Consider the following 25,538-nt stretch of genomic DNA (forward strand, 5'->3'; position numbering starts at 1 on the left):
TAAAATATAAACCATAAATGGATTTTTGGAGTTATGGAAAGTTGAGAAAATAATGTAAATATACAAGAAAGGTTATATGGTAGATTTTATTCTACATTTTAAAAAGTTTAAATAATTTACAATCTTCCCTTGGTATTTTTCACTGCCTTTTAGCTCACACAGTATAAACAGAAAATATTTTAGAATACATTTGGTTAAAATCTCACTTATTTATGAATAAAGCCTCTTATTCTCATTATCAGAAATACGATGAAGATCTTTCTTGGATATTATAAAAACTCAAGGAGTTGTTGTTAAAGTTCTTATCTCCCTCTCACAACCCATTATAGCTAAAAGACAAAAGGAAACATGTAATCAAATTATTGTTGCCTACTCACCTTGTCAGACCTCAGTTTCTTCATAGAGTATTGAATAAAGGGCTTCATAAGTTCGTCCAATCCCCAATCTATGAATTGTATATGAATTCATTATATCAGTGCCAGGTGGCAAATATTCCCAAAGAGGAATGAAGAAATGCAATTCCCATTCTACTGATTCCAGGTAATGTTGACTTAAATGTAAGCTCAGCAATTTTTTTCATAAATTAAGAGGAAATAATCAAAATATTATAATTTTGAGGTTGGCAAATTTAATGTGTAAACAAATAGAACCACAGTTTAAACTAAACAAAAACTATATATAACTGCTTTATAGGCAAGTTGTCACTCATGGTCCCTAGGTTGAAAACCCATTAATAATACTATTGAGTATTTATCCCATTCATAGTTTTATTATTTATAAAGTTAAAAGTATTTATGGTCTGCTATAAAACACATAAAATGTCAGATTCAACTTGTGCAAATGGCTACTTTTTAAAAGGCATATTGACACTGCTGAGCTAAGCATTGGTTCTTAAGGCTTAAAGCTCTAAGGAAAGCAACTAAAGCCGCTGTTTGCTCATTAGCCCAAACTTTATTATAGTTGTTAATGTCTATGCTGATCCCTGACAGGCAAACCTAGACTCTAGAGACCTGTTAAGCAGCCACCTTAGCCCCAGGAAACTTGCCCCTACCTGCTTGGGCTAATCATTTTATTCTTTCTCATGATTTCGAAGCTGATCATATTTATTATATTGGTCTTTTTCACTCAATCAACAACAATTATTTTACTATTTTATCATTTTGGTATATTTTGGTAAATTTTTTGCTGATATCAATTTCTACCCTTTTAAACTGCTTATCTTCTTATTAGTGCTTATTAACTATAATCTTTTAACAGGGATAAGGCATAAAAGGGATAGGTTTTGGAAACCATCCATATGCCAGAGAATATTGGATTCCTTTTTTATTCAGATTGTCTCCCCATAGACTTTCTTACCCTGTTCCCAAAGCAGATCCTGTCAACCCTAATGAAGGATCTAATATTAACTGAAGTCAACCAGAATCATTGACAATCCCATTCTAAGAATTACCCATTTGGAAAACTGTGGTGATCGAAAGCCAAATTACCTTCTCTGCTCTTCCAACTGCAGTCCCTCAGAGATCAAGACAACTTAATTGTAAAGAACTGTTCAGGAAACTGCTGTAACAATGTTATACACAGAACATTGACAACTTCGATGAAAAGACCCATAAACTACAATCTATGGTCTCTGATAAACAAAATCCATTGAATATAGTCATTTCCCCTAGCCATCTATTCTGCATCTAGAGAGGAAAGTATGTAAGGAATTTTATCCAGGGAAGCTCAGGGCTCACTCTGGTGTAACTCTATAAAACTTCTAAAAGTTGTCTCCCTTTTAGAATTTTTTAATAGAACTTTTTAAGTAAAGAATCTATTATCAGATAATTTGAATCCTGTAAACTATCCTGCTGCCGGAAGAAACTTGTGTAACTTGCTTGACCTCCTTCAAAATAGGAATTCATAAAAGTTCTTCATCATGGCTAGAATTGGTTTTGGGAGGGCTATAATTTATTTGTTTTAAGATGATAAGTGTATCATAAGAGCCAAGCATTCATTGTTTATGATGTTATTTTTCCAAAAATAGTTTTTATAAAAAATATTTTTATAAAGATCTGACACTATCAAGTTCTAACAAGTTAGGATCTAAATGTTAACACCATTATTCCTCTCCTCATTTCACTTGCTTCTGTAACAAGAAACTTACCTTAATTCTTAATTTTATCAAGCTCTGCACTGTCATTCAACAAGAATTTATCAAGTGTTGCCACATGGTAGACACTTTTCAAACTGGGCAAAAGTAGTCAACAAAATAAAGTCCTTGTCCTCATGTATCTCATATCCTAATGGATCTTATATTCTAGCTATATTCATAGAAGAGGTTCTTGAGTATCAGCAAACACCTAAGGCAAGCACCTTAGATTCCTTTTCTCATTTACCAAGAGAGGAACCGGATGCCATTTTTGATTTGCTAAAAGCACTGCAGAAAAAAATGATTAATGTTCAGAACGCAGACGATAGCAGTAAATTATCATCCAGCTGAATAACCTTTTCATTCATCTTCTTCTATTTCCTTCTGCCTTAGAAGAATATAATTTTAAGAGGTCAAAGATGATGTCTACCTTGTACACTAGCATGCCCCCATCATCTAACACATTTAACATACGTTGACTGACTAATGAGCAACAGGTGAAATAATGAATGAATAAATGAGTATCACTGAAGTACCTATTCATAGGCAACCCTATAACTGTGGTTGATTAACACCCTTAGTTGTTCACAGTATCATCCGTCTTACTTCTCAAAGTGACTCTGTCAAGTGACCTTCCTGTCATATTAGGCAGCAGGCAAAATCCTAAGAAAAATTGTAAATGTACTAGTCACAGATTGAGATTGCTATTTCTGTGCTCCTCACCCCATCCCTTCCTCTAAATTCTTTATGCTTTTCTCTGAGTGGTGAGGCAAAAGAAGCCATATAGAAGCTATAGGAGGGAACCAATGTGTCATTTATATATTATCACAGGGGGGAGCTCCCTTGTTTCCCAAAGCTGTAGCATCTTCAGCCTGCTGTCTACCCTCTCAAACCCTACTCCAGTTTCTCCTACTAAATTGCACAATTTTTTTCAATTAAATATTAAAAATGGTCCAGTAGCCACATTAAAATCAGGCCCCCAAAATATTCCAGGCCAAAGTCTTCCAAGGTTATGGTGAGTAATTCTATAATTTCAAGTAAGTGCTTATTTAAGTACAGTTGCTTTTTTTGAAAAAAGCTTCAGCTCTAACCAAGGCATTCCAGCACAGTTTCCTTTTAGGGAGGTTGGATTTTCATGCTAGCAAAAAAATAAGTCAGGCTCTTCAACATTCCGCTGAAAAACCATTCTGGTCATCAGTTTGTCTGATTAAGATTACAATAGTCTTCTATCAATCAACCATACATAATAGAAGGCATCATCATAGTGTGCTTGCTTTTGCTTCCCACTGTGAATTTTTAGCCACATACCTCTTGTTAGAAACCCAGCTAAGATACTTTACATTCAAAAGAAATTGATTAAAGTGGTCATTTCAAAATTTTTTCTTTCTTTCTTTCTTTCTTTCTTTCTTTCTTTCTTTCTTTCTTTCTCTTTTTAATTTGAGAGTTGGGGGTGGGGGGAGGGAAGGCAGAGACAGAGGGAGAGAGAGAATCCCAGGAAGGCTATGCACTGTCAGCACAAAGCCCAACACAGGACTTGATTCCACAAAATATGAGATCATGACCTGAGCCTAAATCAAGAGTCAGGTGCTTAATCAACTGAGCCACACAGGTGCCCCTCAAAATATTTTCTAATTCTAAACTTATCCAAGCTACTTATAAAAACACATTCCTAGTAATAGAGGGGAGATGGTGGCAAACTAGGAGGACCATAGGCTTACCTAGTCTCACAAATACAACTAGATAACTTTCATATAACCTTAGATACCCCAAAAGTCCACCTAAAGACTGGCAGAACAAACTCTATAACTAAAGGGTAGAGAAGAGGCCACATTGAAGAAGGTAGGAAGTGCAGAAACACAGCTTGGAAGAGAAATGGATCAAGGCTGCAGCAGAGGGGAGGGAGCTGTGGTCATGGAGAAGAGCCAGAAACAGACTAGTACACAGGGGAGTGCATGGAGAAAATGAATCCTCATAGCAATTGACTTGGAAAGTGAGGGGCCCAAATTTCATGAGTTCTTGCAACCAGTAAGACTTAAAGCCTGGAGTTTTAAATGTCAGCATGCTTGGCTCTGGGAGAACCCAGGCGACATTGGAGATGCTCTTGGAGAGAAGGCAGGGCACACAGCCCATGGATATACAACTTGTAAACAGCCATCTGAAGACAGCCTGGGGTACAGAGTGGGGAGGTTAGTTGCTCATCTCAGAGCATGTCCCAGAGAAGCAGTTTGCACAGAGAAACCCCTCGGGGAACAAAGGAACTAGAAGGCACAATTTCTCTCCTCTGCCCCTCAATATAAGAAGGGCCACCTGTGGGAACCAGCAGAGGGCTTACACTCACTACCTAAATTGCTTATACCAAGCCCTGCCCCTCTGTGCTCCAGTATAACTGCCCTTCACAGTCACACTTGCCTCAGTCTCAGCATGGTGGACCCCCTTCTCCAGAAGGCTGGCTCAAACCCTATGAACATTGCATCTCCTGACCCATGAGTTTTGTGAGGACTCAGTTCCAGTGGCAGTAGTGACAAGTCTCATTTCAGAAGCAGACCAGAATGACACACTCAGGCAAGATATTAAACACTGCCCAAAACAGGCAAAGAGAGCCTCTGCATATGACTGGTCAAAAGGATAAAGCAGCCAGGACACAAAAGCAAAGCACACACAGCACACATTGGAGACACTCCCAGAAGTGTCAGGCCCTGAGGAATAGGGGACACTACAATACAAGGCATTACAGGACCTCTTATTCACAAAGCCATTACGCTCAAGAACAGGAGAGGTAGGTGACTTTCCTAACACAGAGAAACAGTTAGAAAGACTTAGACAAAATGAGAAGACAGAAGAATTTGTCCCAAATTAAAGAATAGGACAAAGCTACACGTGGATTTCTGAGCAATACAGATATAAATAACATGCCTGATGGAGAATTTAAAGCAATAGTGATAAGGATACTCACTGGACTTGAGAAGAGTGGAGGACATTAGTGAGACCATTAGCACAAAGACAAGAAATAACATAGCAGAGAGATAAAGTGTTCAATGACAAACTGAGAAACACACTTGATGGAATGAACAGCAGTCTGGAAGAAGAAGAGGAACAAATTAATGACACAGAAGCAAAGTAATGGAAAGTAATCAAGCTGAACAAAAGAGAGAAAAAAATTATGCAAAATGAGAATAGATTTAGAGAACTCAGTGACTCTATCAAATGTAAAACATTCATATTATAGGAGTCTCAGAAAAAGGAGAGAAAAGGGGGGCAGAGAACTTATTTGAAGAAGTAATATCTAACCATTCACTAATCTGGAGAAGGAAACAGATATCCAGATCCAAGAAGCACAGAGAACCCCCAACAAAATCAACAAAAGTAGATCTACATCAAGACATATTATAATGAAAATAGCAAAAGATAGTGATAAAGAAAAAATATTAAAAGAAGCAAGACCAAAGAAGAGATTTATGTACAAAGGAACTCCATAAGGCTATCAGTGGATTTCTCAGCAGAAACTTTCCAAGCCAGAAAGTAGTAGCATGATATATACAAAATGCTGAATTGGAAAAACCTGCAGCCAAGGATACTCTATCCAGCAAAGCTATCATTCAGAATATAAGGGGAGATAGTTTCCCAGAAAAACAAAAACTAAAGGAGTTCATGAACACTAAACCAGCCCTGCAAGAAATTTTAAAGGGGATTCTTTGAGTGGAAAGGAAAGACCAAAAGTGACAGAATGAAGGTAGGAAACACACAAGCAGTAAAAATGAATATTTCTGTAAAAAGTCAGTCAAGGAACTCACAAAATGAAATGATGCAAAATATGACACCATATACATAAAACATGAGGAGGAGAGGAGTAAAGAATGGGTTCAAACTTAAACGACTTAATATAGACTGCTATATGCAGAAGATGTTGTATACAAACCTAATGGCAACCATATATTAAAAACCACTAATAAATATACAAAGAATAAAGAGAAAAAAATCCAAATTTATCACTAAAGAAAACCAGAAAGCAATGAAAGTGAAAGAGAAGAAAGGATCAGAGAAAATCTTCAGAAACCACAAAACAAATAATAAAATGGCAATAAATACATAGCTATCAATAATAACATTAAATATAAGTGGACTAAATGCTCCAATCAAAAGACATAAGGTGGCAGGATGAGAAAAAAAAAGGCAAAACAAAACTCATGTATATGTTGCCTATCAGAGACTCATTTTAGAACTAAAGACATCTGTAATCGTGCAAATTAGTGTCAAAAGAAAGCCAGAGCAATACTTATATAAGACAAAACAGACATTAATTCAAAGACTGTGGAGCACCTGGGTGGCTCAGTTGGTTAAGTGTCTGACTTTGGCTCAGGTCATGATCTCATGGTTCGTGAGTTTGAGCCCCACATCAGGCTCTGTGCTGACAGCTCAGAGCCTGGAGTCTGCTTCAGATTCTGTGTCTTCTTCTCTCTCTGCTCCTCCCCAACTTGCTCTCTCTCTCTCTCTCTCTCTCTCAAAAATGAATAAACATTAAAAAAAACAAAGACTGTAATAAGAGACAAAGACACTATTTTTAATAATAAAGGGGACAATACAACAAAAAGATACAACAATTGTAATATATTATACACAAACATGTAACATATTATAGACCTAACATGAGAGCACCCAAATACACAGAACAGTTAATAACAAATATAAAGAAACTAATCAATAATACAATAATAGTAGGGGACTAATTAACATCCCATTTACATCAATGGACATATCATCTAAACAGAAAATCAACAAGGAAACAATGGCTTTGAAAGACACACTGGACCAGATGGATTTAACAAATATATTTAGAACATTCCATCTTAAAACAGCAGCATATACATTCCATCCTAGAAGAGCATAATACACGTTATTTTCAAGTGCATATGGAACATTTTCACAGAACGAGAACAAACAATCTTAAAATTTGTATGGAACCACAAGAGACCCCAAATAGCCAAAGCAATCTTGCTGATAGCATGGAGCATGCTTAGGATTCTCTCTCTCCTCTCTGCCCCTCCCCTGCTTACATGCATGCTCTCTTTCTTTCTCTCAAAATAAATAAATATACTTTAAAAAATAAATCTTGGGAAATGTAAATCAAAACTACAATGAGGGGTACCTGGGCGGCTCCACTGGTTAAGTGTCTGACTCTTGATTTCGGCTCAGGTCATGATCTCACAGGTCATGAATTCAAGCCCTGCATCAGGCTCTGCACTGAGTGTGAAGCTTGCTTGGGATTCTCTTTGCCCCTCCCCCTTCTCAAAAATAAATGAATAACCTTTAAAAAAAACTACAATAAGATATCACCTCACACCTGTCAGAATGGCTAAAATCAACACAAGAAATAATAGATATTGGCAAGATTGTGGAGAAAAGGAATCCTCTCACACTGTTGATGGGAATGCAAACTGATGCAGCCACTCTGAATATGGAAGTTCCTCAAATATTTAAAAATAGAACTACCCTATAATCCAGGAATCACATTACTGGGTACTCACCTAAAGAATATAAAAACACTAACTCAAAGGGATACATGCACCCCTATGTTTATTACAGCATAATTTACAATAGCCAAATTATGGAAAGAGCCCAAATGTCCATTGACCAAATGAATGGATAAAGAAGTGGTACACACACACACACACACACACACACACACACATATACACAAAATATGGAATATTACTTTGCCATAAAAAATGAAATCTTCCAATTTGCAGTGACATGGATGGAGCTACAGAATATAATGTTAAGTGAAATAAGTCAGTCAGAGAAAGATAAATACCATATGATTTCACTCGTATGTGGAATTTAAGAAACAAAACAATAAGCCAAATGGAAAAAGGCAAAAGAAACAAACCAAGAAACAAATTCTTAACTACAGAGAACAAACTGATGGTTACCAGAGGGAAGGTGGGTGGGGAATTAAGGACTGCACTGTCATGAGGAGCACCAGGTGATTAAAATAAAAACTAGGGGCCCCTGGGTGGCTCAGTCGGTTAAGCATCCGATTTCAGCTCAGGTCATGATCTCGCAGTCTGTGAGTTCAAGCCCCACATTGGGCTCTGTACTGTCAGTTCAGAGCCTGGAGCCTTCTTTGGATTCTGTCTCCCTCTCTCTCCGCCCGCCCCCCACTCATGCTCTGTCTCTCAAAATATGAATGAACATTAAAAAAATTGTTTAAATATAAACTAAAACAAAACAAAACAAAATCCCTAGTCTCCATTCAAGATTCCTGAATCTGAATATTAAGGGAAGATCCAGTGTCTACAGTAGTGCCTTGCACATTAGTAGCTACATGCCAAGGATCAGTTAAATGAGTAAATGTATGAGTTATTGACTCCCATACTGAATGCTTCATTTCCTGAAGACAGATGGTTAGTTCATTTTGTGGGACAGAATCATTAGGATTTTGCTCACCTGTATTTTTTGCTAGTCTAGATTTTCCCTGGAATGTGAGCTCCTTGAAAAAAGGTTTGACTGTGCTATTCATGTATTTAACTCCAGCCACAAGAACAATACCATATATATACATGGTAAGTGCCCACAAATATTTATTGAGTAAATGAATCAGTCTATAAACCTCATATTTATCAAGTCCCATACATAATGCCAAAAGTGTTTAATCAGAGTAGAACTTATAATATTGAATACAGATACATCCGAGCCAGAAAAGTTGAAGTTGACATTGATGACTTCAATCTATTTTAATAGCCCATTTTCATTCTTCAAACAACAATGTTTACAAGGAAGGATTGTAATGGCTATCATTTAGAGATCAAATTCTTCTTATTTAAACCTGCATGATAATGTCCTATAGAATTATATACCTACTATATGCCTAATGCTAAAAATGTGAAATGTATTTGTTTGTCAACATTATGGCAGATTTTATAGATGGCACAAATATTTCAATGAACTTCTAACCCAAAGAACCATCCTAGGAGAAAACATACTTCTTCAGATACAAAGATTTTTTTCTTCCTTTCAGAGAAAAGGAGATTTCCTTATTTTGTAGACTCCCAGTATAGTTTATATTTTGGTGTTGTTCATTTTTTTAAAATTTTGCTTCTCCTTTGTTTTTTTTTTTTTTCCAAATAAGAGATACTTAAAGTAGATATAAAGAAAACACATACTAAAAAAAATCATATAAAACTTGTAAGAAATCCAATGTTAACTAAATTAACAAAACACTTAAAAAAGTAATAAATGACATTGGAGTGAAAGCTTCAGGAGAGGAGAGGTGACATATTATTTGACTCTGTATCTTCTGGCCCTAACACAGAGCCAGGCCCATAAAAGGTACTCAGTGAAACTTTGATTAACAAATGAAAGAATAAATGAATGAATTCATTTCTGCCTAATAAATATACTTAAAAAACTAATTTTGTTTCATTAATCAAACCCATTTTTTAACAAACCACTTTCAGTAGCAATTTGCTTGATACTCAAGTACACATACCTTTTTCTACCTATGAAAACAAAACTGTGCTCCAATTTTCAGTGTTGATTGTGCTAGATACTACAGTATGACAGAGCCAAACCATTTCAAGAATTCAGCAAAACACTTCACTCTATTTGACACTTAAATAGACAACAGTATTAAATCCATCACCTTTGTTCTGTTACCTCCACTACTGGGATTTTAATCCAGTTGGCATCCACCTAACACTCAATATACACACAGTTCTCAAGTTTGATTTTTCTCCTTCCATGAAATAGAAAATCAAATGGTAAAGTTAACAGAAGTGTAAAAAACACAGTACCAAATGTATTTTAATGGCAGTGTGAGTTTCGTTTAGGATAGCTGCTCTCTGAATAAATAGATTTGGGGCCTAACAATTAGAGAAAAAGGCATAGCATGTCCATCGCTTAGACCTGAAGACCTGTTGGCTGATCACTGTCCAGTTATGATTACTGGTCTCAGCTGCAGTTTCCCTATAGCTCAAAAAAATGTCTAGCTGATTTTGTATGCAGAGGTTCCTAGATCGATTTCGTCCTAGAATAGATTCCTCACAAACAAGGATAATCCTTTATTTGAGGTATAGTCACTTGAATTCCTCTCTGTATTCTTCACTGTCAGGCTTTGCAATTTTTATTTATTCTTAGTAGAATGCACTTACTATTGTAGTTATGGCACTTTTCACTCTAAGTCCTTCTTTTCAGAGTCTTCAAGAAAGAAAGGTCTTTAGCTAGAAATTTCTCACGTTTGTTGACAGTCCAGAAATGATTTATTTTACAAAGGAATAGAGGTGAAAGGAGTAGAAAGATAATTTATTCTACCATCTTTGAGAACGTGATTATCAGTTAATCACAAGTTTACTGTTAAATGAAATGTGATGGCTTTCAACCTTTAATTTTTATTGCTTTTATCTTTGTTAAGAAGTAACACTAAAATATTTCAAAATTTCCTGAATAGAGCAAACCTAGGGTAAAAATATTGTCCGTGGCTAAAGTAATTTTAATTTATTCTCTTCCACATTAATGTGGTAAAATGGATTACTATAACACTAGACAATGAAAAACATGATGTAATCTTATGTATATATTTACAAATACATTTACAATATATTTATTCATACATGGGTCTATATATAAACCAATATTTACTTATTCTGTAGGTGTCCCTTCCAATGTTTTTAAACATTAGCTTCTTCCACACATGAAAGAGTCCATGATAATCAGAATTGTCACTCTCTAAAACCTCCACTTAATATTTTGACTATTAAATCCATTGCTTTCCAAACTTTTTTCCCCATAAGAATTACTGCATATAGGGGCACATGGGTGGCTCAGTTGGTTAAGCATCAGACCTGGGCTCAGGTCATGATCTCACAGTTAGTGTGTTCAAGCCCTGCTTCAGGCTCTGTGCTGACAGCTCAGAGCCTGGAGCCTGCTTCCGACTCTCTCTCTCTCTCTCTCTCTCTCTCTCTCTCTTTCTCTCTGTTCCTTCCTTGTTTGCTCTCTGTCTCTTTCTCTCAAAAATAAATAAACATTGAGAAAAAAAATTTTTAAAGAATTACTGTATATATACGTAGGACTAAATTATAAAATGGTGGGGCACCTGGGTGGCTCAGTCGGTTGAGTGTCCAGCTCTTGATTTCAGCTCAGGTCATGATCCCAGGGTCATGGGACTGAGCCTTGTGTTCAACTCTGTGCTAAGTGTCAAACCTGCTTAGGATTCTCTCTGTCTCAAATACAGCATCCTTCTTGATTAAAACCCTCAAGAAAGTAGGGATAGAAGGATCATAACTCAACATCATAAAAGCCATATATGAAAGACTCAATGTTAATATCATCCTCAATGGGGAAAAACAGAGCTTTCCCCCTAAGGTCAGGAACGAGACAGGTATATCCACTCTCACCACTGTTATTCAACATAGTATTGGAAATCTTAGCCTCTGCAATCAGACAACACAAAGAAATAAAACGCATCCAAATCAGCCAGGAGGAAGTCAAACTTTCACTCTTAACAGATGACATGATACTCTATATGGAAAACCCAAAAGATTCCACCAAAAAACTGCTAGAACTGATTCATGAATTCAGCAAAGTTGCAGGATATAAAATCAATGCACAGAAATCGGTTGCATTCCTATACACCAACAAAGAAGCAACAGAAAGAGAAATCAAGGGATCAAACCCATTTACAGTTGCTAAAAAACCATAAAATACCTGGGAATAAACCTAACCAAAGATGTAAAAGATCTACACACTGAGAAGTATAGAAAGAAAGAAAGAAATTGAAGAAGACACAAAAAAATGGAAAAAGATTCCATATTCCTGGATAGGAAGAACAAATATTGTTAAAATGTCGATAATACCCAAAGCAATCTACACATTCAATGCAATCCCTATCAAAGTAACACCAGCATTCTTCACAAAGCTAGAACAAACAATCCTAAGATTTGTATGGAACCAGAAGAGACCCCAAATAGCCAAAGCGATCTTGAAAAAGAAAACCAAAGTAGGAGGCATCACAATCCCAGACCTCAAGCTATACTACAAAACTGTAATCATCAAGACAGTATGGTACTGGCACAAGAACAGACACTCAGATCAATGGAACAGAATAGAGAACCCAGAAATGGACCCACAAATGTATGGCCAACTAATCTTTGACAAAGCAGGAAAGAATATCCAATGGAATGAAGACACTCTCTTCAGCAAGTGGTGCTGGGAAAACTGGACAGCGACATGCAGAAGAATGAACCTGGACCACTTTATTGCACCATACACAAAAATAAACTCAAAGTGGTTGAAAGACCTCAATGTAAGACAGGAAGCCATCAAAATCCTCGAGGAGAAGAAAGCAGGCAAAAACTTCTTTGATCTTGGCCGCAGCAACTTCTTACTCAACATGTTTCCGGAGGCAAGGGAAACAAAAGCAAAAGCTTCTGCACAGCAAAGGAAACAATCAGCAAAACTAAAAGGCAACCGACAGAATGGGAGAAGATATTTGCAAATGACATTTCAGATAAAGGGTTAGTATCCAAAATCTATAGAGAAATTATCAAACTCAACACCCCAAAAACAAATAATCCAGTGAAGAAATGGGCAAAAGACATGAATAGACACTTCTCCAAAGAAGACATCCAGATGACCAACCGACACATGAAAAAATGCTCAACATCACTCATCATCAGGGAAATACAAATCAAAACCACATTTAGATACCAAATTATACCTGTCAGAATGGCTAACACTAACAACTCAGGCAACAACAGATGTTGACGAGGATGAGGAGAAAGAGGACCTCTTTTGCGTTGTTGGTGGGATGCAAGCTGGTGCAGCCACTCTGGAAAACAGTATGGATGTTCCTCAAAAAACAAAAATAAAACTACCCTATGACCCAGCAATTGCACTACTAGGTATTTATCCAAGGGACAGGTATGCTGTTTCGAAGAGGCACATGTACCCTAATGTCTATAGCAGCACTATCAATGATAGCCAAAGTATGGAAAGAGCCCAAATGCCATCGATGGATGAATGGATAAAGAAGATGTGGTATATGTATACACAATAGAGTATTACTCAGCAGTCAAAAAGAATAAAATCTTGCCATTTGCAACTACGTGGATGGAACTGGGGGGTATTATGCTAAGCAAAACTAGTCAGAGAAAGACAAATATCATATGACTTCACTCATGTGAGGACTTTAAGACACAGAACAGATGAACATCAGGGAAGGAAAAATAATATAAAAACAGGGAGGGGGACAAAACATAAGCGACTCTTAAATATGGAGAACAAACAGAGGGTTACTGGAGGGGTTGTGGGAAGGGGGGTGGGCTAAATGGGTAAGGGGAATTAAGGAATCTACTCCTGAAATCATTGTTGCACTATATGCTAACCAATTTGGATATAAATTTAAAAAATTAAATTAAAAAATTAAAAAAATTAAATAAAAGATTCTCACTGTCTCTGTCCCTCTCTCTCTCTCCCTCTGTCTCTCTCCCGTTTGCACACTTTCTCTCTCTAAAATAAAAAATAAATTACAAAATGGTTATTGAAACAATTATTTAACAGCATTTCAAGATGTATCAAACTCACTATGGAATGCTCTGATTTTGCTACATAAAATAAAATATTTAGACTAATTTCTTTAGAGAATAGCAAAATTCAAGACAATCAACGGATTGCCTCTTGTCTCTTTTTGTTCTAATAAAGGAAATTCTTCAAAGTAAGTTAGTGCTAATTACTTACAAGTTCATCCAGGGAGAAGTAAAGAAAGAATAGTGACTGCATTTGTTTAAAAGACTATTATTTGGGGGCACCTGGGTGGCTCAGTCAGTTGAGCATCCAACTTCAGCTCAGGTCATGATCTCACAGTTGATGAGTTCGAGCCTCGCATCAGGCTCTGTGCTGACAGCTCAGAGCCTGGAGCCTGCTTTGGAGTCTGTGTCTCCCTTTCTCTCTGCCCCTCCCCCACTCATGGTCTGTCTCTCTTTGTCTCAAAAATAAAGACAAACATTAAAAAAAAAAATTTTTTAAAGAAAGACTATTATTCTGACTTTCCAAATGTGAAATCTTCAATATAGACTAGTAAATAGTACAGAGACTATAGTCGAGTATATACAAAGAGTAACACTAGATATAACTATTAAGAATGTAAAGGAGAGGCACCTGTGTGACTCCATCAGTAAGCATCCAACTCTTGGTTTCAGCTCAGGTCATGATCTCACGGTTGGTGGGTTCAAGCCCCACATCGGGCTCTGTGCTGGCAGCACAGAACCTGCTTGGGTTTTCTCTCTCTCCCTCTCTCTCTGCCCCTTCCCTGCTTGTGTGCATGCTCTCTCTCCCTCTCAAAACAAATAAATAAACATTAAAAAAAGGAATTTAAAGAAAATTTGTCATCATCTTAATTAGATGTAAAAGCATGCTGTTTATGAAAATTAAACCCATACTAATTTCTGATTTCTTATGCTAACTGTATGCTAACCGTGAAGGGTCTACAATGTATAAAACCCACCAAAATATTGAATTCATATACAGATAATGATTTCTCAAAACCAGGTTTATATACCAGAAACAGAAAGAGGAGAAAAGTATACATAAAAATATAAAGTTATATATTGTGTTTATTATTATTATACTTTTTCATTAGAGCCCTAGAACTTGATTTTGTCTCATTTTTGTAGTTCCAAATGTAAAATTAAAGTAAATAATCTACTTTTTGTCATATTTGAGCTTGGGTAAGACTAAGAGTAAGCTATTACTAAATTTAAATCCCCTTCTCCTTTTAGGGTAGGACCAATAAGTGAGAGGTAAGCCAGGTATGAATATCATACATCAGGAATTACCCAAAAGGACATACCATATCCAGAACAGAACTCAACATGTTATAAAAACAGTACAATGAAGCACTCATATGGACTAGAGTTGTCTTAGCTTTTGCTCCAGGGAGCATAAACAGGTACATAAGGTCAAAAGATAAAGAATGATTCTCCCTTTTCCTTCATATTCAGAATGATACATTGAGTCACCTTCTTGAGTACAAGGAGACAAACATAAATGACTGTTGCTCAACTTCCCAATACTGAAAACTATTATGCTCACTTGAAAATGCTTTTTTTTAGCACAAAAGCATTACTTCTCACAAATTCTTAAATAGCATAAAATTTTGTGTCTAATCAAATATTATTATTACTGTGTGTGGAACACAGTAGGACCATCTGTCAGGCATATTATTTGGGGCCAAATCCCAACCTGTGTTTAAAAACAAAAAGTACTACATAAACTGTTCAGTTAGATGTTAGATGGTAACCAGGGTTCAAAATGAAAACATGCATGAGCCATTCAGAACTTATGAATAAATAAAAATGGAAAGGTCAGTAATGGTCTTTCTTCCTTACTGTTACTAAGCCTTTGAAATAAGCTCAGGAAATGTATGCAGGTGGTTTTTTGATTAATTTGATAGAGGTACATCCATGGAACCAATTTACAAGTGATTTGCAGGCAGGCTGGCATTACTGAAATAAACGGTGCTATTACTATGATTTATGCTACCATTTCTAACACAAATGATAAAGTGAAATTTACAGTCCTTAATTACCACCATGAAAAATTGGGAGGGAGAGAAAGAGCAAAGATTGGCAATTTGCAAACTTGTCATTAAGGCAAGATACAAAAATCCATTTGTTATATTTAAATAAAAAAAAGATATTGCACAAATAGGCCTTACTATATTGTTATCAATCCACTGGGGAGAAGGAGGGACTTAAAAAACAAATGACAAGAACTTGACCTTGAGATGCCAGGAAGTGTAGTGGAGGAAAGCAGCTAACAAAATGTAGCCTCTCTAGTTATAAAAATCAGGAAAGTGACAAAATACAACACTATTCTACACATTATTCTGGGCCTCTCACAAGATCCAGTTTATTCTTCAAATTATTTCTTTTCTATTCTATTTTTCTTTTCCATTCTATTTTTCACATGTTTTATATCAGGAAAAAAAACAAATTAATCATATCTTAATTTTTAACTAAATGTTTTTCTCTTTTCCCATTTATATCTCTTATCATTATATCTCTTCCCTAGCGATTGGAAGTCTGCTAGGATATTCAGAGATGGTTACAGAGGTGTTGCTATCCACAGAACTCTAACAAAGCAATACAGAGAACTCATTCTGAGAGACTTGGCTCAAGCACTGCAGTTGTCAAGAGGTCGCATATAATGTGAATGCCCAATTGCCTGGGCCATGGCTCTTTCCTCTCTCCATATTTAATCACTTCCTATTTTAATAATCCAGACAGGCCTGGGGTGCCTGGGTGGCTTAGTTGGTTGAGCATCCCACTCTTGGTTTTGGCTCAGGTCATGATCCTAGAGTCATGGGATTGAGCTCTGCATAAGGCTCCATGCTAAGTGTGGATCCTGCTTAAGATTCTCTCTCTCTCTCTCTCTCTCTCTCTCTCTCTCTCTCTCTCTCTCCCTCTCTCTCCCTCTACCCCTTTCCCTGCTCACATGCTCTCCCTCTAACCACCACCACCACACCATCATCATCATCATCATCATCATCATCATCATCATCATCATCCAGCCAGGGTTTATTTCCAATACTCACACTCGTGTGACTGACCTACTACCAGTAAATGCCTAGAGTTCTCATGGATCTTCTAACCACTATTTGCTAAGTTTGGTTCAATATATAGTCAGAATGTGTAGCCTCATTCACACTGCTTCACAGACTTGTCTATGGCAAAACTCTGAAAAGTTACAAAATATAGCAACTAAGTATATATGAGGGGCAAGGGAGATGGGACAAACAGCAGAAGTTTCCAGTCTGCCTGATTTAGAAAATAATGCTACAATTTTAGAAGGAAAGAAGACACAACCAAAACCTGGGAATTGATAGGTTAGTTTCAGAAATATTAAGTTTGAGTTGTTATCAGGACACCCAGGTACAGATGTCCAATAAACATTAGTAGGAATGTAGGACTAAAGCTCCTGAGATAACTTAGGCCCAGATATGTAGGTGTTGGAGAAATCTGAATAGAAATGCAGATTGAAGGCATGAGAGAGCATCAGATGGCCATCATGGAGAATATAAAGCCAAGAGACCTTACAGCAAAAACAAAGAGAAGACATATTTGGAAAACTGGGAGAAAAGAAAAGAATGAGATCACAAAGGGCTAATCAGAGGGAAAAAAGGAAAATCCTGAAAAGAATCTAAAGAAGAAATAAATTATCATCAATGTCACATGCTGCATAGAAATCATGAAGAATAAGAGATCCCATTAACTAATTTCAACAGGTAATTGCCAAAATAAAAGAATTTAAGAAAAAAACACATTTGAGAAAAAGGAGCTGCAAGGGTAGAGTTCTCCTATTAGAAATCAAACAGGAAAAGGTTAAGAAGAACACTTCAGAGATGGATTAGTAGAAGACTTTGTAAATAATACATATACAGTACATAGAAGTATCTCATTGATTTCTGATTTCTTGCCACTTCTTGAAAGTTTCTTCTTTCATGACTGGGATGTTATAGCACATAAAAAGCATTCAGAGAAGCTTTTAGTGGAGTTTATCTCTTTTGTATGTGGGACCCCAGTGATCATAATGAATTATTTTATCTTTGCTTGTTCCCAGAAAGCCTAAGAGCATTTGGGCATTCTACCATGAACTAGTTTCTCCAGTTCTACTTCCCATCAATTCAAGCTTTGTTCCCAATCCATAAAACTTCATTTTTTAAGCAGCATTTCCTCCATTTTAATCATTTTCCTCCTAAGATTTCATTTTATTTTATTTTATTTTATTATTATATATTTTTTGAAAGATAGAAACAGAGTCTGAGCAAGGGAGGAGCAGAGAGAAAGAGGGAGATGCAAAATCCAAAGCAGTCTCCAGGCTCTGAGCTATCAGCACAGAGTCCAAGGCAGGGCTTGGACTCATGAACTGTGAGAGAATGACCTGAACCAAAGTCAGATGCTTAACTGACTGAGCCACCCAGGCACCACACCCCACCAAAATTTTAAATTACAATAAAATTTCACACCGTCTTTAATAATCTCCTTCATAAATTTCATACTTTTCTCTCAGGAATTGCCCATACCTCCATTCATCTGTATTTGGAGAGTATATCTTTTTCATAAGCATTTTGTAAGTCATATTTTCATCACAGTACTGAAATATACCACATGGCATTCTCAATGCTCTGAAACAGAAAATTCTGGTTCTAACTTATAAATTATTTTCATCAGTAGTTAATGTTAACTAGCTTTTGAGGGCTTACTTTATATATCAAACATTTTGTATAGTGCCTGATATTCATTATCTCATTTCATCATCTCCACAGTCCTTTTTTCTTTAAGTTCACTTATTTATTTTGAGAGAGGGAGAGAACACACACATGCATGAACAGGGGAGGTGCAGAGAGAGAGAGAGAGGGAGAGAGAGAATCCCAAGCAGGCTCTACACTGTCAGTGCAGAGTCTGATGCAGGGCTCAATCCCACAAACCTTGAGATCATGTCCTGAATCAAAATCAAGAGTTGGACACTTAACTGACTGAACCACCCAAGTGCCCCTCCAAAGCCCTTGAAAATGATTATTTTTATTCACTCTAATTCATTGACAAGGCAACTCTAAGTGTCAGAAAGGTTAGGTCACTCATCCAAAGTCACACAAGTAAGCAACAAAGAGGAAGTTTGAACCTACATCTATTTCACTCCAATGTTCATCATCTATCTTGTGGAAAATTCTATTTCAATCATTTTGTAGTCTTACTTTACAAGAACATCAATCATTCATTAACACCTTTTCATTATTAGAATGCTGCACAAAACAAATTCTCATTACTAAATGCAGACATCTGTCAATTCTGGTTCATCCTATTGCAAAATACTGAAAAGGACAGAATTCAAGAATTGTTTTGTTCCTTCTTCACAGTTTTACCAAGTAGCATCCTGCCTCCTAAGAGACCCTGAGTTATTTTAATGGGTCTGTGCCCTCTTTCATTCTCTCTGTTCTTTTCTCTATCAACGCATCTTTATTGATAGATAGTGTGAATGTGCCATAAGATCACAATTTGAAATTCATCCTTAATTTCATCAAAATTATGATACATCTTCTAGGGTTAACTTTAGTATATATTATTATTTATTATCAAATATAATAGATATCATGTATCTCTAAGTATATATTCACACTATTCAATGGTACTAAGTAGCATATCTTCATGTTCTATAGCTTAGTGTGAATATGTTAAATTTTTTATTTTTATCATTATATATATATATATATATATATGTAATTTGATGGTATTATACCAGAAGCATATTTTCTATTAAGTAATTCTCAGACAACACACATATTGGTTCTTTGTTGCATTCCTTTTATAATTTTTTCTCCTTTCTGTTTTCACAACTGAAATTCAAGTTATACTTATGTCTTCTCAAACACATTAAAAATTGAACAACACAATTATATTTACAAGAAAAAAAGAAGATGCCATGACTATATGTGATACTTTCTGTAAAACTTCACTGTCCAATATTGTAGCCATTAGCCACACCTAGCAATTTAAATTTAATTAATTAAAATGAAATAATAGTTAAAATTTATTTTCCCAGTTACAATAGCCACATTTCAGGTGCTCAGAAGCCACATGTGGCTAGTGGCTCCTATTCTGGACAGAGCATATACAGAACATTTTCCATTATCACAGAAATTTCTGTTAACAGTACTGATTTACAATTTTCAATACATAAGTCAATCTTTAGTATGTTTTGCTACTTCTCTTATTACCCTCCAAGAATGGATAAAGAAAATATGGTATATGCATATAATAGAATATTAGATTTCTAAAGAGAAGGAAATTATGCAATATGTGACAACATGGGTGAGTCTTAAAGACATTATGCTAAGTGAAATAAGCCAGTCACAGAAAGATAAATACTGTATGATTCCACTTATATGATGTATCTAAAACTATCAAATTCATAGAATCAGAGTGGAATGGTGTTTGACAGGGGCTGGGGGAATATAATGGGGAGTTACTAATCAAGTAGCATAAAATCTCAGTTTAGAAAGATGAATTACCTCTAGAGATCTGCTATATACAACACTGTACCTATAGTCAACAATAATGTATTTTACACTTAAAAATTTAAGAGGGTAGATCTCCTGGTTTTTGTTCTTACCACAATAAAATACTTAAAAAAAAAAAAACAGAGCTATATCTAGCATGGTTCAGAGGGAAAACAAGTGACAGATAATAAATTATTCTTTTACAATTGGAAAAAAAGTATTATCTTCCTTCCTACCTCTTTCTTTTTTATATATTGCCAATACATACATAGCCCTTATAAATTTTTCTACTTACTACCACTTGGAAATAATAGTGTTGGAACTATTTTACAATGTAGTATCAGTAACGCAAATGTCCTCCAAATCAAAAAGTCTTCCATAACTTTTCCTTAAACAAAATACCCAATAGACCTTGAGTCACTTTGTTATTTCCCCTTGTGCCAAAACATAAATAACAAAACAAAGTAAAACAATCCTTCCTAATAGAGTGTGCAACCTTTTGTAAATTCCAGTTATATTCCTACTGGTGGTCCCTTGCTGAGAATTTTGTTTCTAGAGTTGGAAAAGAACTCTGCAAAGGTTTGTTATGATTCCTATGGACAGGTCATTATTTCAGTTCTTAAATCCTGTATTTCTACCACTGTCAGCAACTTTATAATAGGCATCTGGCTTTTTCCTTGCTTATCTATTTTCTGAAAAGTTTGAAGTCAACAGACTACACATATGAAAAGCTGACAAAAGTTAGGGTTGTAGTATCTAATTATGGAACACACAAAAGATAACTGGCCAACGTATATACCAAACTTCTAATCTTGGCCTTCTTATCAATACACTCTTTGAGATATCCTTAACAGAAAGTTTACATCTTAATGCATTTCTTATTAGAAAAAAAGAGCTACATGGGGCGCCTGGGTGGCGCAGTCGGTTAAGCGTCCGACTTCAGCCAGGTCACGATCTCGCGGTCCATGAGTTAGAGCCCCGCGTCAGGCTCTGGGCTGATGGCTCAGAGCCTGGAGCCTGTTTCTGATTCTGTGTCTCCCTCTCTCTCTGCCCCTCCCCCGTTCATGCTGTGTCTCTCTCTGTCCCAAAAATAAATAAACGTTGAAAAAAAAAAATTAAAAAAAAAAAAAAAGAAAAAAAGAGCTACATCATACTATTGTGTCTTCTTAATGATGAAAAAGAACCACCAAACACAAACCACGTACTTTAAATATGGAAACAAGAAAAGAAAGCTAAGACTCTTTTTTTTTTTTTAATTTTTTTTTTCAACGTTTATTTATTTTTGGGACAGAGAGAGACAGAGCATGAACGGGGGAGGGGCAGAGAGAGAGGGAGATACAGAATCGGAAACAGGCTCCAGGCTCTGAGCCATCAGCCCAGAGCCTGACGCGGGGCTCTAACTCACGGACCGCGAGATCGTGACCTGGCTGAAGTCGGACGCTTAACCGACTGCGCCACCCAGGCGCCCCAAGAAAGCTAAGACTCTTAAAAGCAGTTGAGTGTGGAAATAGGCTAGAGTGAAGAATAATGTGGAAAGGAATACTGTATTTAGCCTTAAAAGCACTTGAGGTGATTTTTAAACCATGTACATTTAACAAACAGCTTTTTAAAATAATAAACTTGAATATTGGGGGAAGATGGCGGTGTAGGAGGACGCTGGGCTCACCGCATCCTGTGGATCACTTAGATTCCACCTACACCTGCCTAAATAACCCAGAAAACTGCCAGAAGACTAGCATAATGGAGTCTCCAGAGCCAAGCGCAGATGAGAGGCCCACGCAAGAGGGTAGGAAGGGTGGAGAGGTGGTGTGTGCTACACGGACTGGTGGGAGAGAGCCAGGGTGGAGGTGTAGCCCGCCTGGCAAGACAGAGCTCCGGAGTCTGGCTTGCAAAAGCAGAGGGGCTGGACTGCGTGAGTTCTGATAGCCAGCGGGACTTAACATCTGGAAGGTTATAAATTAACAGCTCTGCTCAGAGAACAGGAGGGCTGGAAGACAATGGGAGGGAGAGTTGTTGAGCCCCGGATGACAGAGCTCAGCTTGGCGGGGAACAAAGGCGCTCGCCAGCGCCATCTCCCTCATACATCCCCCAGCCAAAATCCCAAAGGGAACCAGTTCCTGCCAGGGAACTTGCTTACACCGTGCAAACACCCAACGCTGTGGTTCTGCGGACCCATCCCTCTGGCCCGTCTGACTCCCTCCCGGTGCCACAGGGCCCCTCCCAAAGTGGATCTCTGAAGGAAAAGCGAGCTGAGCCTGCCCTTCTCACCCCTGTGCACCTTGCCAATCCACCCCAGCTAATCCCTGGCACCACAAGGCTGGCAGTGTGCAAGTAGCCCAGATGGGCCACACCACCCCACAGTGAATCCCGCCCCTAGGAGAGGGGAAGAGAAGGCATACACCAGTCTGACTGTGGCCCCAGTGGTGTGCTGGGGGCAGACATCAGGTCTGACTGTGCCCCGCCCACCAACGCAAGTTATTCAAGACAGCACAGGGGAAGTGCCCCACAGTCCCGCACCACTCCAGGGACTATCCAAAATGACGAAACAGAAGAATTCCCCTCAGAAAAACGTCCAAGAAATAACAACAGCTAACAAACTGATCAAAAATGATTTAAACAATATAACAGAAAGTGAATTTAGAATAATAGTCTTAAAATTAATCACTGGGCTTGAAAACAGTATAAAGGACAGCAGAGAATCTATTGCTACAGAGATCAAGGGACTAGGGAACAGCCAGGAGGAGCTAAAAAATGCTATTAATGAGCTGCAAAATAAAATGGAGACAACCATGGCCCGGATTGAAGAGGCAGAGGAGAGAATAAGTGAACTAGAAGATAAAATTATGGAAAAACAAGACGCTGAGAAAAAGATTTAAAAAATCCAGGAGTATGAGGGGAAAATTAGAGAACTAAGTGATGCACTAAAGAGAAATAATCTACACATAATTGGTATTCCAGAGGAGTAAGAGAGAGGGAAAGGTGCTGAAGGTGTACTTGAAGAAATAATAGATGAGAACTTCCCTGATCTGGGGAAGGAAAAAGGCATTGAAATCCAAGAGGCACAGAGAACTCCCTTCAGGCATAACTTGAATCGATCTTCTGCATGACATATCATTGTCAAACTGGCAAAATACAAGGATAAAGAGAAAATTTTGAAAGCAGCTAGGGATAAACGTGCTCTAACATATAAAGGGAGACCTATAAGACTTGTGACCGATCTCTCTACTGAAACTTGGCAGGCCAGAAAGGAATCACAGCAGATCTTCAATGTGATGAACAGAAAAAATATGCAGCCGAGAATCCTTTATCCAGCAAGTCTGTCATTTAGAATAGAAGGAGAGATAAAGGTCTTCCCAAACAAAAACTGAAGGAATTCGTCACCACTAAACCAGCCCTACAGAGATCCTAAGGGGGATCCTGTGAGACAAAGTACCAGAGACATCGCTACAAGCATGAAACCTACAGATATCTTTCTAAAATAACACTGAATGTAAATGGACTAAATGCTCCAACCAAAAGACATAGGGTATCAGAATGGATTAAAAAAACAAGACCCATCTATTTGCTGTCTACAAGAGACTCATTTTAGACCTGAGGACACCTTCAGATTGAGAGTGAGGGGATGGAGAACTATTTATCATGCCACTGGAAGTCAAAAGAAAGCTGGAGTAGCCATACTTATATCAGACAAACTAGACTTTAAATTAAAGGCTGTAACAAGAGATGAAGAAGGGCATTATATAATAATCACAGGGTCTATCCATCAGGAAGAGCTAACAATTATACATGTCTATGCGCCGAATACCAGAGCCCCCAAATATATAAAACAATTACTCACAAAAATAAGCAAATTATTGATAAGAATGTGGTAATTGCAGGGGACTTTAACACTACACTTACGGAAATGGATAGATCATCTAGACACACGGTCAATAAAGAAACAAGGGCCCTGAATGATACATTGGATCAGATGGACTTGACAGATATATTTAGAACTCTGCACCCCAAAGCAACAGAATATACTTTCTTCTTGAGTGCGCATGGAACCTTCTCCAAGATAGATCACATAATGAGTCACAAAACAGCCCTTTGTAAACATACAAGAATTGAGATCATACTATGCATACTCTCAGACCACAATGCTATGAAACTTGAAATCAACGACAGGAAAAAGTCTGGAAAACCTCCAAAAGCATGGAGGTTAAAGAACACCCTACTAAAGAATGAATGGCTCAACCAGGCAATTAGAAAAAAATTTAAAAATATATGGAAACAAACGAAAATGAAAATACAACAATCCAAACGCTTTGGGATGCAGCGAAGGCAGTCCTGAGAGGAAAATACATTGCAATCCAGGCCTATCTCCAGAAACAAGAAAAATCCCAAATACAAAATCTAACCACACACCTAAAGGAAATAGAAGCAGAACAGCAAAGACAGGCTAAACCCAGGAGAAGAAGGGAAATAATAAAGATCAGAACAGAAATAAACAATATAGATTCTAAAAAAAACTGTAGAGCAGATCAATGAAACCAAGAGTTGTTTCTTTGAAAAAATAAACAAAATTGATTAACCTCTAGCCAGGCTTCTCAAAAAGAAAAGGGAGATGACCCAAATAGATAAAATCATGAATGAAAATGGAATTATTACAACCAATCCCTCAGAAATACAAGCAATTATCAGGGAATACTATGAAAAATTATATGCCAACAAACTGGACAACCTGGAAGAAATGGACAAGTTCCTAAACACCCACACACTTCCAAAGCTCAATCAGAAGGAAATAGAAAGCTTGAACAGACCCACAACCAGCAAAGAAATTGAATCAGTCATCAAAAATCTCCCAACAAATAAGAGTCCAGGACCAGATGGCTTCCCAGGGGAGTTCTACCAGACGTTTAAAGCAGAGATAATAACTATCCTTCTTAAGCTATTCCAAAAAATAGAAAGGGAAGGAAAACTTCCAGACTCATTCTATGAAGCCAGTATTACTTTGATTCCCAAATCAGACAGAGATCCAGCAAAAAAAGAGAACTATAGGCCAATATCCCTGATGAATATGGATGCAAAAATTCTCAATAAGATACTAGCAAATCGAATTCAACAGCATATAAAAATAATTATTCACCATGATCAAGTGGGATTCATTCCTGGGCTGCAGGGCTGGTTGAACATTCGCAAATCAATTAACGTGATAATCACATTAATAAAAAAAAGAAAAGAACCATATGATCCTGTCAATCGATGCAGAAAAGGCATTTGACAAAATTCAGCACTTTCTTAATAAAAACCCTCGAGAAAGTCGGGATAGAAGGAACACACTTAAACATCATAAAAGCCATTTATGAAAAGCCCACA

This window comes from Leopardus geoffroyi, chromosome B1 (genome assembly GCF_018350155.1).
Source record: "Leopardus geoffroyi isolate Oge1 chromosome B1, O.geoffroyi_Oge1_pat1.0, whole genome shotgun sequence".
In the NCBI taxonomy this organism is placed as follows: domain Eukaryota; kingdom Metazoa; phylum Chordata; class Mammalia; order Carnivora; family Felidae; genus Leopardus; species Leopardus geoffroyi.